General features: G+C 35.1%; 1 non-coding gene across 1 annotated transcript; it reads left to right on the top strand.

Annotated features, from left to right (window-relative positions):
- Window positions 1-889: 889 nt before the first annotated feature.
- LOC130964515 (small nucleolar RNA R71) lies at window positions 890-997 on the top strand. The gene has a single exon (XR_009080605.1). It is a non-coding gene; the product is annotated as a small nucleolar RNA R71 (small nucleolar RNA).
- Window positions 998-12,991: the final 11,994 nt, after the last annotated feature.

The raw sequence follows: 12,991 nt of genomic DNA on the forward strand, positions 1-12,991 counted from the left end.
TCTGTATGAGCCTCAAATTCCCTTGGTTCCTCAGAGGGAAACTCCCTAGTGGTCAGTGGACGTCCCATGAGGTCTTCCTCAATGGTAATCACTGCCTTTCCCTCCTCCACAGATTCGGCCATGTTGGACGTGGTTATGGCCTTGCACTCTCTCTTGAGATTTCTTCTGTATTGCTTGGGAGAGTGCTAGAAGGAGTTTCAGTAACTCTCTTACTCAGCTGACCTACTTGTGCCTCCAAATTTCTAATGAAGGATCTTGTTTCATTCATGAAACTTAGTGTGGTCTTAGATAGATCAGAGACTATAGTTGCTAAGCCAGAACGATTCTGCTCAGAGTTCTCTGTCTGTTGCTGAGAAGATGATGGAAAAGACTTGCTATTGCTAAACCTATTTCTTCCACCATTATTGTTGTTGAAGCCTTGTTGAGGCTTCTGTTGATCCTTCCATGAGAAATTTGGGTGATTTCTCCATAAAGAATTGTAGGTGTTTCCATAGGGTTCTCCCATGTAATTTACCTCTTCCATTGCATGATTCTCAAGGTCATAAGCTTCCCCTTCAGAGGAGGCTTCTTTAGCACTGCCAGATGCAGCTTACAATCCAGTCAGATTCTGAAAAATCATATTGACTTGCTGAGTCAATATTTTGTTTTGAGCCAATATGGCATTCTGAGTATCAATGTCAAAAACTCCTTTCTTCTGAGTTGTCCCATTGCTCACAGAATTTCTTTCAGAAGTGTACATGAACTGGTTATTTGCAACCATTTCAATGAGTTTCTGAACTTCTGCAGGCGTTTTCTTCAGATGAATAGATCCATCTGCAGAATGGTCTAATGACATCTTGGATAACTCAGACAGACCATCATAGAAGATACCTATGATGCTCCATTCTGAAAGCATGTCAGAAGGACACCGTTTGATCAATTGCTTGTATCTTTCCGAAACTTCATAGAGGGATTCACCTTCCTTCTGTTTGAAGGTTTGAACTTCCACTCTAAGCTTACTCATCTTTTGAGGTGGAAAGAATTTAGCTAAGAAGGCATTGACCAGCTTTTTCTAAGAGTTCAGACTGTCTCTAGGTTGTGAGTTCAACCATATACTAGCTTAGTCTCTTACAGAAAAAGGGAAAAGCATGAGTCTGTAGACCTCGAGATCAACTCCATTGGTCTTAACAATGTCACAGATTTGCAAAAATTCAACCAAGAACTGATGAGGATCTTCCAATAAAAGTCCATGAAACTTGCAATTCTGTTGCATCAGAGAAACTAATTGAGGTTTAAGCTCAAAGTTGTTTGCTCCAATGGCAGGAATAGAGATGCTTCTCCCATAGAAGTTGGGAGTTGGTGCAGTAAAGTCACCAAGCACCTTCCTTGCATTATTGGCATTGTTGTTATTTTCAGCTGCCATGTCTTCTTCTTTTTCAAAAATTTCTGTCAGGTCCTCTCCAGAGAGTTGTGCTTTAGCTTCTCTTAGCTTCCTCTTCAGAGTCCTTTCAGGTTCAGGATCAGCTTCAACAAGAATGCCTTTATCTTTGTTCCTACTCATATGAAAGAGAAGAGAACAAGAAAGTATGAAATCCTCTATGTCACAGTATAGAGATTCCTTGAAGTGTCAGAGGAAAATAGGAATAGAAGGATGAGGTAGAGAGAAAAATTCGAACTTATAGAGAGAGAGGGGGTCTGAATTATCAAAGAAGGATAAGTGTTAGTGTTTAAATAGAAAGAGATGAGAGAGAGTTTTCGAAAATAAAAAAAAAGATATTTGAAAAAGTGGTTAGTGATTTTCGAAAATTCTAAGTGAAAAAGTGGTTAGGTGGTTTTGAGAAAGATAAGAAATAGTGATTAGTTGAAAAAATATTTGGAAATAATTTTGAAAAGATAAGAAGTTAGAAAAAAAAGAGTTTGAAATCAAATTAAAAGAGATATGATTGAAAAAATTTGATTTTAAAAAGATATGATTGAAGAAAATTTGATTTTTAAAAAGATATGATTGAAAAGATATGATTGAAAAAGATTTGATTCTTAAAATTGATGACTTGACTAACAAGAAATTAAAAGATATGATTCTAAAATTCAAATATTGAACCTTTCTTAACAAGAAAGTAACAAACTTGAAATTTTTTAATCACAACATTAATTGTTAGCAAGGATTTTCGAAAATTTTAAAAGAAAAATGAAAAAGATTTGATTTTGAAAAAGATATGATTGATAAGAGAGGATATGAGAAAGATAAGATTTTGAAAAATTGGTTTTAAATATTGAAAAATTGAAAAAGATTTGAATTGAAAACAAAACTACCTCCTTGGTGCTATCTTGGCGTTAAACGCCCAGAATGGTATCCATTCTGGCGTTTAATGCCCACTTGGCTACCTCCTTGGGCGTTAAACGCCCAGCCAGGTACCCTAACTGGCGTTTAAATGCCAGAATTCCTTCTTCACTGAGCGTTTTGAACGCCCAACTTTTTCTCTGTGATTCTTCTGCTGTATGTTCTGAATCTTCAATTTTCTGTATTATTGACTTGAAAAGACATAATTTTAAAAAAAATTTTGAATTTTTTATGATGAGAGAGAAAAACAACAAAATGAAACTAATCATGAAAAACTAAGATCAAATAAACAATGCATGCAAGAACACTTTGAATGTCAAAATGAACATCAAGAACATTTTTTTTGAAAATTTTTAAGAAAAGAAAGACATGCAAGACATCAAACTTAAAAATTTTCATACTAGAGACACTAACAAATTGAGAATGCACATGAGAAACAACAAAAGACACAAAACAAGAGAATTTAAAGATCAGACAAAGAAAATCATCAAGAACAACTTGAAGATCATAAAGAACACCATGCATATATTTTCGAAAATTTGCAAGAAAAATAAAAACATGTAATTGACACTAAACTTAAAAATTGACACTAGACTCAAGCACAAAATATTTTTGATTTTATGATTTTATAAATTTTTTGTATTTTTTTCAAAAATTATTTTGAAAAAGAAAATAAGAAACTCAATTTTTAATACGAATTCTAGGAATCATGGCTCCTGTGATGATAAAAGCATCATCTGAAACTCTAAAATTCATTCTTAAAAATTCTGAAGAACAAAATAAAAAGAAAAATACCTAATCTAAGCAACAAGATAAATTTTCAGTTGTCCAAACTCGAACAATCCCCGGCAACGGCGCCAAAAACTTGGTACACGAAATCGTGATACACAACTTCGTGCAGCTGACCAGCAAGTGCACTGGGTCGTCCAAGTAATACCTTACGTGAGTAAGGGTCGATCCCACAGAGATTGTTGGATTGAAGCAAGCTATGGTCATCTTGTAAATCTCAGCCAGGCGGATTCGAATGGTTATGAGGTTTTGATAATTAAAAGAATGAAATAGAACATAAAATATGATAGAAATACTTACGCAATTCATTGGTGGGAATTTCAGATAAGTGTATGAAGATGCTTTGTTCCCTCTGAGCCTCTGCTTTCCTATTGCCTTCATCCAATCATTCATACTCCTTTCCATGGCAAGCTGTATGTAGCTGGATCACCGTTGTCAATGGCTACCATCCATCCTCTCAGTGAAAATGGTCCTCTACGGTTTCCCGCATGGCTAATCAGCTGTCGGCTCTCAATCATGTCAGAATAAGATCCATTGATCCTTTCGCGCACTGTCATTGCGCCCCACAGTCACAAGTTTGAAGCTCGTCACAGCCATCCCATCCCAGATCCTACTCGGAATACCACAGACAAGGTTTAGACTTTTCGGATCTCAAGAATGCTGCCCATTTGATCCTAGCTTATACCACAAAGACTCTGATTGCACGGAATGGAAGCTCTGTTGTCAGGAGAGGCAACCATGCATCGTGAACCAGGAGGCCAAGGATACACACTCAAGCTCTCGCAGATAGAACAGAAGTGGTTGTCAGGCACGCGTTCATAAAGGATGATAATGATGAGTGTCACGGATCATCACATCCATCAGGTTGAAGTACGAGTGAATATTTTAGACAAGAATAAGCTTGAATTGAATAGAAAACATTAGTAATTGCATTAATTCATGAGGAACAGCAGAGCTCCATACCTTAATCTATGATGTGTAGAAACTCCACCGTTTAAAATACATAAGAACAAGGTCTCGGCCATTCCTCCCAAATAGCATGAAACAAACAAAAAAGGGTTCAAAGACCTGATCCCAAGATCAAAGTTGATCAAAAGATCACAGATGATCAAAAAGATAAAAAAAATACAATAGTAAAAGGTCCTATTTATAGAGAACTAGTAACCTAGGGTTTACAGAAATAAGTAAATGATGCTGAAATCCACTTTCGGGCCCACTTGGTGTGTGCTTGGGCTGAGCATTGAAGCTTTCACATGTATAGGCTTTTCTTGGAGTTAAACGCCAGCCTTGATGCCAGTTTGGGCGTTTAACTCCAATTCTGGTGCCAGTTTGGGCGTTTTACGCCAGAATTTTTATGCTAACTTGGAATGCAGGTTTGGGCCATCAAATCTCGGAGAAAGTATAAACTATTATAATTGCTGAAAAGCCCAAGATGTCTACTTTCCAATGCATCTGAGAGCGTGACAATTGGGCTTCTGTAGCTCCAGAAAATCCATTTCGAGTGCAGGGAGGTCAGAATCCAACAGCATCTGCGTCCTTTTTCAGCCTATGAATCAGATTTTTGCTCAGGTCCGTCAATTTCAGCCAGAAAATACTTGAAATCACAGAAAAACACACAAACTCATAGTAAAGTCCAGAAATGTGATTTTTACATAAAAACTAATAATTATATACTAAAAACTAACTAAATCATACTAAAAACTACCTAAAACAATGCCAAAAAGCGTATAAATTATTCGCTCATCATTAATATCCCAGGGTTAAGTTTCAGAAATTGTATGATTAAAATAAAAACTACTGTGGTATCGTCTTACTTCGTTTCTCATGGTGATACTAATTGGTTCTATTCCTATTTACCGTAATACTCTATTAACAGTTATGTTCTAATTTTGTTTAATATCCATTTTCCCTTAATCCCAATTTATATCAGATAAGTTGTCGTTGCTGTAAACCTTGATTGTCACTGTTGATATTGCCTGGAAATCAATGAGGTCGCTGCCGTGAGTTAAGAATAAAAAGGGGTTTGACTTTTGAGGTAGGGAATTGTTTTAAAGTTAAAATATTTTGGGGTTGAATACCTGATGAGTTTAGTGGATTAATACAAATGAATTAATTTATGTGCTTGAAATAATTTTCTCCTATGATTGAAATTGTGGTTGAATTGATTATTGATTTGTCAGTCTTTTTGAATTTCTGGCAAAAATGATTGAATATGTTGATTTTGAACTTTTTATTGAAATTGTTTCTTGTTGATTCTGAACCATGGATTTGGAAATTTTAATTTGAAATGTTGGTTTTGTTGAGTTGAGATTGAAAAGAGGGGACCCGTGATGGGTGGCAAACTCCAGTTTTTAGGAGAGGTGCTGGCAAAATTTTTCTAAAGATTTTGAAGAAGTTTTGGTTGTGAATTCGAAATTGATTTTGATTTGAGTAACTTTAATAACAGAGGTATGTTTTGAATGCTTTTAAAAATTATTAAAGAAAATCAAATTTTTATGATTTTGTTAACTTGTGGTTTTAAACTCATTTGGTTTACAATAATGAGAAGAGGTTTGATTAACTAGCCAAAGACTTTAAAATAGTAAAATTGAGAATAAATTCAAGGGTTTGGGAATAGGAAAGCGAGTAGGCTTTTAATGAAATTGAACATAAGAGTTAAGAGGAAGCAAGTTATTTTAAGGAGTATGGTGATGATTCTGATTAATTATAGTGATGTGGGGTGATGACTGTAGTTGATGATAATGGTTATGTAATCAATGACAAGATTTGTGGTGAATGAGACATGATTGAGAATGATGTGGATATTGATGAATTGATTGAAATATTCATATGTCTTATTTATTTGAATTATCTAAGGCACGAGTTTTTCTGGATAGACGCAGTGGCTTGCCACCACTTGCTCCAGGTTGAGACTCGATACTCTGTTGACCCTCCATCCCAAGATGTGACCGGACACTTTAACTCCCCGGGTTCTCCCATGGGCATGCGTAAATATATGAAATATTATATTATTGAGCTTGGAGTTTGACTCCATGGAATATTATATTTGAACTTGGAGTTTGACTCCATGGATATTATTTTTGAGCTTGGGGATGCGCGCACAAAGGAACTATCCAATGGTTAGCTACCAGGACATGTCGAGTTGGCTGTATAACCGACAGATGAGACTCATCAGCCATAGGACAGGCATACATCATATGCATTTGTATGTTTTGTTTGAGTGTACATTGTCTTGGTTTGCCAAAATGATTAACCGTGTCTATTTGTTACTTGTTCTACTTGGTGTATCTGTGCTCTATTTGTGATTTCTTTATTTGATTTGTATATGTATGTTTATCTGAGAGACTCTCTTTGGTGGAGGCGTGATGCTGGTGGTTTTTGATCTGTGGTGATGGAAGTTGAAGTAGGATGGACTAGGTGTTGTCTTATCATTCTAATTTATACATTAGTTGGATGAGAATGAGCGAAGTAAGTTGATGGGTAGAAAGTCCTTTGACACATCTTTAGTCCTTTTCTTTTCTTTAAACTTTTACCTTACTGATTTGAAAATTAAAGGAATTTCTTTACGACTTTTCAAAGTAAGTTTTTACATAAAACTTTTTCAAAAGGCTATTTTATGGATGAACTATTTTTATAAGGAAATTAATTCTATTTACAAGTACTTCTTCACTTTGATGGTATTCTCTTTCCTACTAGAACGTGTGGTTTGTTCTCACCCCAAAATCTTCCACCCTTTTAGTGACACAGATTCAAAGACTCAGTTTGAAGCTACGAGCGATTATTTGACTTTATTTATGAATTAAGTTACTTTCATAGTGTTTCCTCGCTTGTTGCTTAAGATTTTTACTTTATACAGAGGGATAAGAGCTATATCTGAGTTTTATTTTGATTTACTTGTATAAGATTTACTATTATTAGTAATTATGTGATTATCATTACTTGGTGAACTTTGACATATGATTTTGATAAATAAAAACAAAATTATATGGCATTTTCTTAAAGATTGAAACGTGATATCGAACTAAAGGCTCAATATTAAATAGTTAATAAGAAAAACAGGTTAGTAACACCTTACTTTTGGTACGAACATGACGTACTAGAAGTTGGGTCATTACACCCTGTGTGCACACATCCCCAAGAGTTATTCACATACATATTCATTCATTCATCATCTCATTGGGGGAATTATCCAGAAAGTTAAAGTATCCGGCCACATCTTGCAACGGAGGGTCAACAGAGTATCGAGTCTTGACCTGGTGCAAGTGGGGGCAAGCCACTGCATCTACCAAAGGAAACTCGTGTCTCAAATATTTAAATGCACATGCCATTTAGATTTTTAGATTATATTTTGTCAATATCATCATCGCCATCAATCATATCTCATTCAGCATTATCAATGCCTCATTAATTCAATTATTCACTTTGCAAATCTCCTTCAATATCAATCTAACTCCCTCCATATGTTTGCTCTTATTCCGAAGCCTAAAAACTAGCTATCAACCTTAAACAGGGGTTACAAAGGTGAAAAAGCAGACTGGATAGGCTAAAATAGTTGAAAACAACATTTCTTGAAAAACAGGATATTCGTGTGTATGCATGGCTCGTGCGTACACATGAACCCCTTTTTGTGCGCCTAAAAACTAGCTATCAACCTTAAACAGGGGTTACAGAGATGAAAAAGCAGACTGGATAGGCTAAAATAGTTGAAAACAACATTTCTTGAAAAACAGTATATTCGTGTGTATGCATGGCTCGTGCGTATGCATGAACCCCTTTTTGTGCGTACGTGCGAAACACGTACGGAAAAGGTTCATTTCTGAAAGGCAAGTTGTGCGTGCACGCATGACCTTTTTTTGTACATACACATGGTATGTGCACAACACGCGCACAAGGCTCTTTCACTTTTGTAACACGCATCATGTGTACACATGACCTCAATTTTCTGCAACTTTTGCGGAATTTAGTTTTTAACCCTAAACTTCAAACACGCATGAGTTTTTCATTGAAAATAATTTTTCGTCCGTTCTTCAAACGTTATAAGCTACTCGGATAACTTCCACAAAATTTGAGGGTCCGAGAGCCAAGTTTTATCTAATTACACAAACACTCATTTTTAACCAATCCTTACCATTTTTTAAGCGTTCCAAACATTCATTCGTCAATTCTTGAGTATTACAAGCCTATCCTAACCAATTCCAATTCATTTATCACATTCATTATCAAGCAAACCATGACCAAAACCATACTCCAATTCAATCCAATTTTCCAATTCAATTCTCATAAAAGATTCAATATCAATAATCCACTACTAACTCAATTCCACAATTTTATCACCAACTATATCATACATATATATACATATATATTCATTTATTAACCACATCAATCAACCAATTCATACCATTCAAACCTATCTCAAGGGCAACTAGGCAAAGTTTCACACAACATTATATATTATCTACAAGAAATCAAAATCATACCTTGGCCAATTTCTCCCAAGCTCAAAACACCACAATTCAAGCTTCCAAGATTCCCAATCAAATCCAATAAGTTTCAACCACCAAACTTTATTCCAAGTACTCCAATTTACCAATTTAACTCCAATCAACAAGAAATTCAATCTAGTTTATACAATTTATCACAAATCAATACTAGGGTTCACTAATTCAACAATTTACAAGGGTTTAATATACATGTACAGCAAGTAATTCGATTAGCAATTAGGCATATTATTCAATTAGGCATAACTCAAGTAATCAAAGCAAGAAAGCATGTAAAAGATGCATATGATAAATGGCTATCCTATTTTGGCTCGTGATATCACTTGTCGGTTCAAAGTTGCCAACTCGACACATCCTTTCGGATATCGGCTTTCTACCAAGTTCCTGGGTAAACACTTAATGGTGCCTAGGAATAGTGCCTAGCTCGTTGTGCTCACTTCTGGGAATAGTGCCTAGCTCACTTTAATGCGCAATCTTGGGATATAGTGCCTGGCTCAATCTTATGCGCTTCCAGGGATATAGCGCCCGGCTCACTCTCCACCCTTGGATATAGTGTCCAGCTCACTCTTATGGCAAGGAAAGTTATGCGAGCGGAACACTACCTCTGCCCTTACATCTGAATGCAGGCGGGATACCCCCACAGCCCCATATGCCAGCGTCGCTACCTCGACAAGTGGGATTAAACCACCATCCTTACCAGGCACATAGTGTCTTACCAATTAATGCATATTATAATATCATCATTCAGTTATCACTTCTCATACTCAATAAGTTCATCAACCTTAGACTTTCACCAGTCATCATCATCTTTCTCATCTCAATTCATTCTTAAATCTCAATATCACTGTCAAGTTCTCATCTCATCTTAATCATTCTTGATCCTTGAGTTCTTTTAAGTTCACAAACCACGCATGCAAGAAATTGCTCAATTTTCTTCATTTCTTAGTTCCTCATCAATAAAATACCCCACAAATCAACTTACACTAATCTCTTCCATAAGACTTCTAAAATCTAATCACTAGCTCTAAGCTCATCATCTAAGTACTATTTTTTTTCACCCAATACGCTCTCACTTGTCCCAAAGGCTAACTATTAGCTAAGGGATCTCATCCAATAATTAAAGTAATTTAGAAAGGTAGAAGAGTACTTAAAAACTCAAAAATCATATTTTCAACAAAACAGAAGTAATGCGTATGCATGCACAGTCCCGCGTATGCATGGGTGTCAACTTGCCAATGTCGCATACGCGTGCATCGTCTGTGTACGCTGGAGTTCTAAACAGAAAAAGGTTGTTGCATATGCATGCCCTATTCTGCGTACGCATGCCACCCAATTTTTCAGAAAAAGCTGTTTTGCTGCAGAATTTTGTTTTTAACACCAAACTTCAAATGCGCATAACTTTTTTGTTTTAAATCATTTTTCATCCGTTCTTCAAACGGCATAAACCTCTCGGATCCCAACTTTCATTCAAAATAAGTTTCATCAAAATTAAGGATCTGAAGGCCAAATTATGGCCTGTCAAAGTTGGTTAAAATCAAGATTTTACAAAACATTCAAAGTTCTCTATTCTTTCAAAACTCAAACAAATTTACTCACAACATAACAATACCGAAAAACTCAAAATCTTTGCCATGATTCCTCAACTATTTCTCAATCATTCAACAATCTAAACCATTCAATTCTCATCTCATTTAACTTATTCAACAACTCTAAATTCAACCTAAATCACATCAATGATCCTCAATTTCCATTGACCACATCAACATCAATATTACCATTCAAAATTTCTATCCATTCAACCTTTTATACTCAAAATTCATCAAGACTTATAATCATCATTACATTATCATCACCCTTAATATTCATCATCAATCATAATCAACATTCTTAATCATAATCAACATCAATACTCCAACACATGCAACTCATTCAATCTTCATCGTAATTCATATACCACACACATCCAATACTCCATATCATCATCATCATCATCATCATCATCATCATCATCATCATCATCATCATCATCATCATCATCATCATCAAACATAACAATTTACATACAATTAATTATGTACCCAATCATTCAATCCTATCTTAAAGGCCACTAGCCTAAGTTGCCCACAACATTACATATTAGCTAAAAAAAATCGAAACCATACCTTGGCTAATTCCCACAAAAGATCAAAATACCAAAAATCATCTTTTCACAAGCTTTCCAAGCCTCTAACAAGAAACTCAAATACAGCCATCACTTTAGCTCAACACCAAGTACTCCAAAACACCAATTGCAAGCTTTAAACAACATATATTTCAATATAATACATACAATATACCCAAATTAACACTAGGACTCACATATATGATAAACCACAAGGATATAGAAGTTGCTTACCTTATCCAACAGTGATTTAGGCAAAATCCAATAATAGCCCAAAGCTAAATCACTCCTAAACAACCAAAATCACAAAATCTACTCAATAACAAAACCCAAAATTTTGAAACTGTTAGGGCAGAGAAATAGAGTATGAATTTCAATAATCTTACCACTTTGTTTAGCTAGGAATGACGGACTCAACAAGAGCTTCACATGGCCGCAAACAGCACACAAATTGAAACTCTGTAGCTTAAGATATGACCAAATGAAGAGGATGGTAAATAGTGCCAAAACCCTCTTCTCTTCTCTTCTCTACTACTGTCCCTCTCTCACTTTTAGCAATAATGAAAATGAGCTGAGTTGGCTCATTAAAGTGTTTATATATGTTGGGCTTCGGCCCAAGTCGAGTCCAGTTCAACCCGTTAACGTTTTTGGTTCGTTTGTCCCAACTTTGGGCCAAAGCCTTTAAAATTAGCGTCCAGTTTCCAATTTCAAATAATTTTTCCAAGTTTTCCTACAATTTAATTTCTCACTTGTACTATCGAATAGACTTAAACTGGTACTGCCGGCTAAATTACCGAAACATATTTTTACGCAATTTTTCCACTTGGAAAAATCCACTGAATCCGAATTTCACCTTTAAATTTTCTAATTAATATTTCTAAATTTTCGAACTTATTTTAGACAATTAAATTATTTTATCTTATCTAAATGGTTAATTAAATTCCGGTTCTTACACATGATAGCATGCGTACGCATGCATATCAGAGTTTGGTTCTTTGCAAAATTCAGCTTTTTTATCCCAACTTCAAACGCGTATAACTTTTTTGTTCAAAATAATTTTTCGTCCATTTTTCAAATGTTACAAACTTTTCGGACTCAATTTTTTTATTTAAAACTAGTTTCACCAAATTTAAGGGTCCGATGGCCAAGTTACAGCGCGTCAAAATTGGTTAAAATTGGGTTTTTACCAAAATCTTAAAACTCAAGCTTTCCAAACCAAATTCAACCCAAATATAAACAAAACCATTTCAAACATTATCATAACTCATCAAGCACCAACCCATTACTCATCAATCATGTTGTTACCTAAATACCAACACTTCATTACCAACCTATTATCATATTTACCATATTTATAAATATATATAATAATTTCATCAACTCCAATGCACCGCAACAAACTCAACATATAATTCAATCAATACCTTTTTCAAATTTCAGCTACAATTCACAAACACTCAACATCCATTAACTATATCCACTAAACATGTACCACTCACATAATTCAACTTATCTTACGGTCAATTAGTCTAAGTTTTCACGTAACATTATACATTAAATATGAGAAACCAAAATGCTCCAAGCCTCCAATTTTCTCACCAAACAAAATCCTAGCTTCCAAGATTCAAATCAATCATCCAACATCTACCAATTTGATTCTAAATCATACTATTTAATCTAATACCATATAATTCACTATAATCAACATAGGGTTACTAACTTTTCAATAATTCACAAGGGTTTAACATATTCTTACTTCACCCACGGATTAATTTGACAAAACCCAACAATTTTCTCAAGCTAGTTCAATCCCAATACATCAAAATATCAAAATCTTCAATACCCATGAACTATAATTTTAAAATTGAAGAGAGAAGAGTCTAGGTGAAAATAGCTAAATTTTTACCACAATTTTTATATGGTTTCAAAGAGCTTGACGCGGTGATCGTGTGGCCGCAAACAGTGCAGCGATCAGAGCTCCAAATTCAGAGATATGGTGGTTTGAAGATTGAGAAGGGATTAGGGTTCTTGTTTGCACCCTTCTCCCCAATTTTAACGTATTCTTTGTGTTTTAGGGGAGGAGATGGCTGAACTTTGTTTTTAATATGTTGGACCTTGGGCCTGTTTGGGCTCGGTCCAACGGATTCGGTCCGTTTTTAGGTCAAATTTTTTAAAATTAGTGTCAAAATTAATATTTTTACCTCTCTAAATTATAAAGAT

This window comes from Arachis stenosperma, chromosome 2 (assembly GCF_014773155.1).
Source record: "Arachis stenosperma cultivar V10309 chromosome 2, arast.V10309.gnm1.PFL2, whole genome shotgun sequence".
In the NCBI taxonomy this organism is placed as follows: domain Eukaryota; kingdom Viridiplantae; phylum Streptophyta; class Magnoliopsida; order Fabales; family Fabaceae; genus Arachis; species Arachis stenosperma.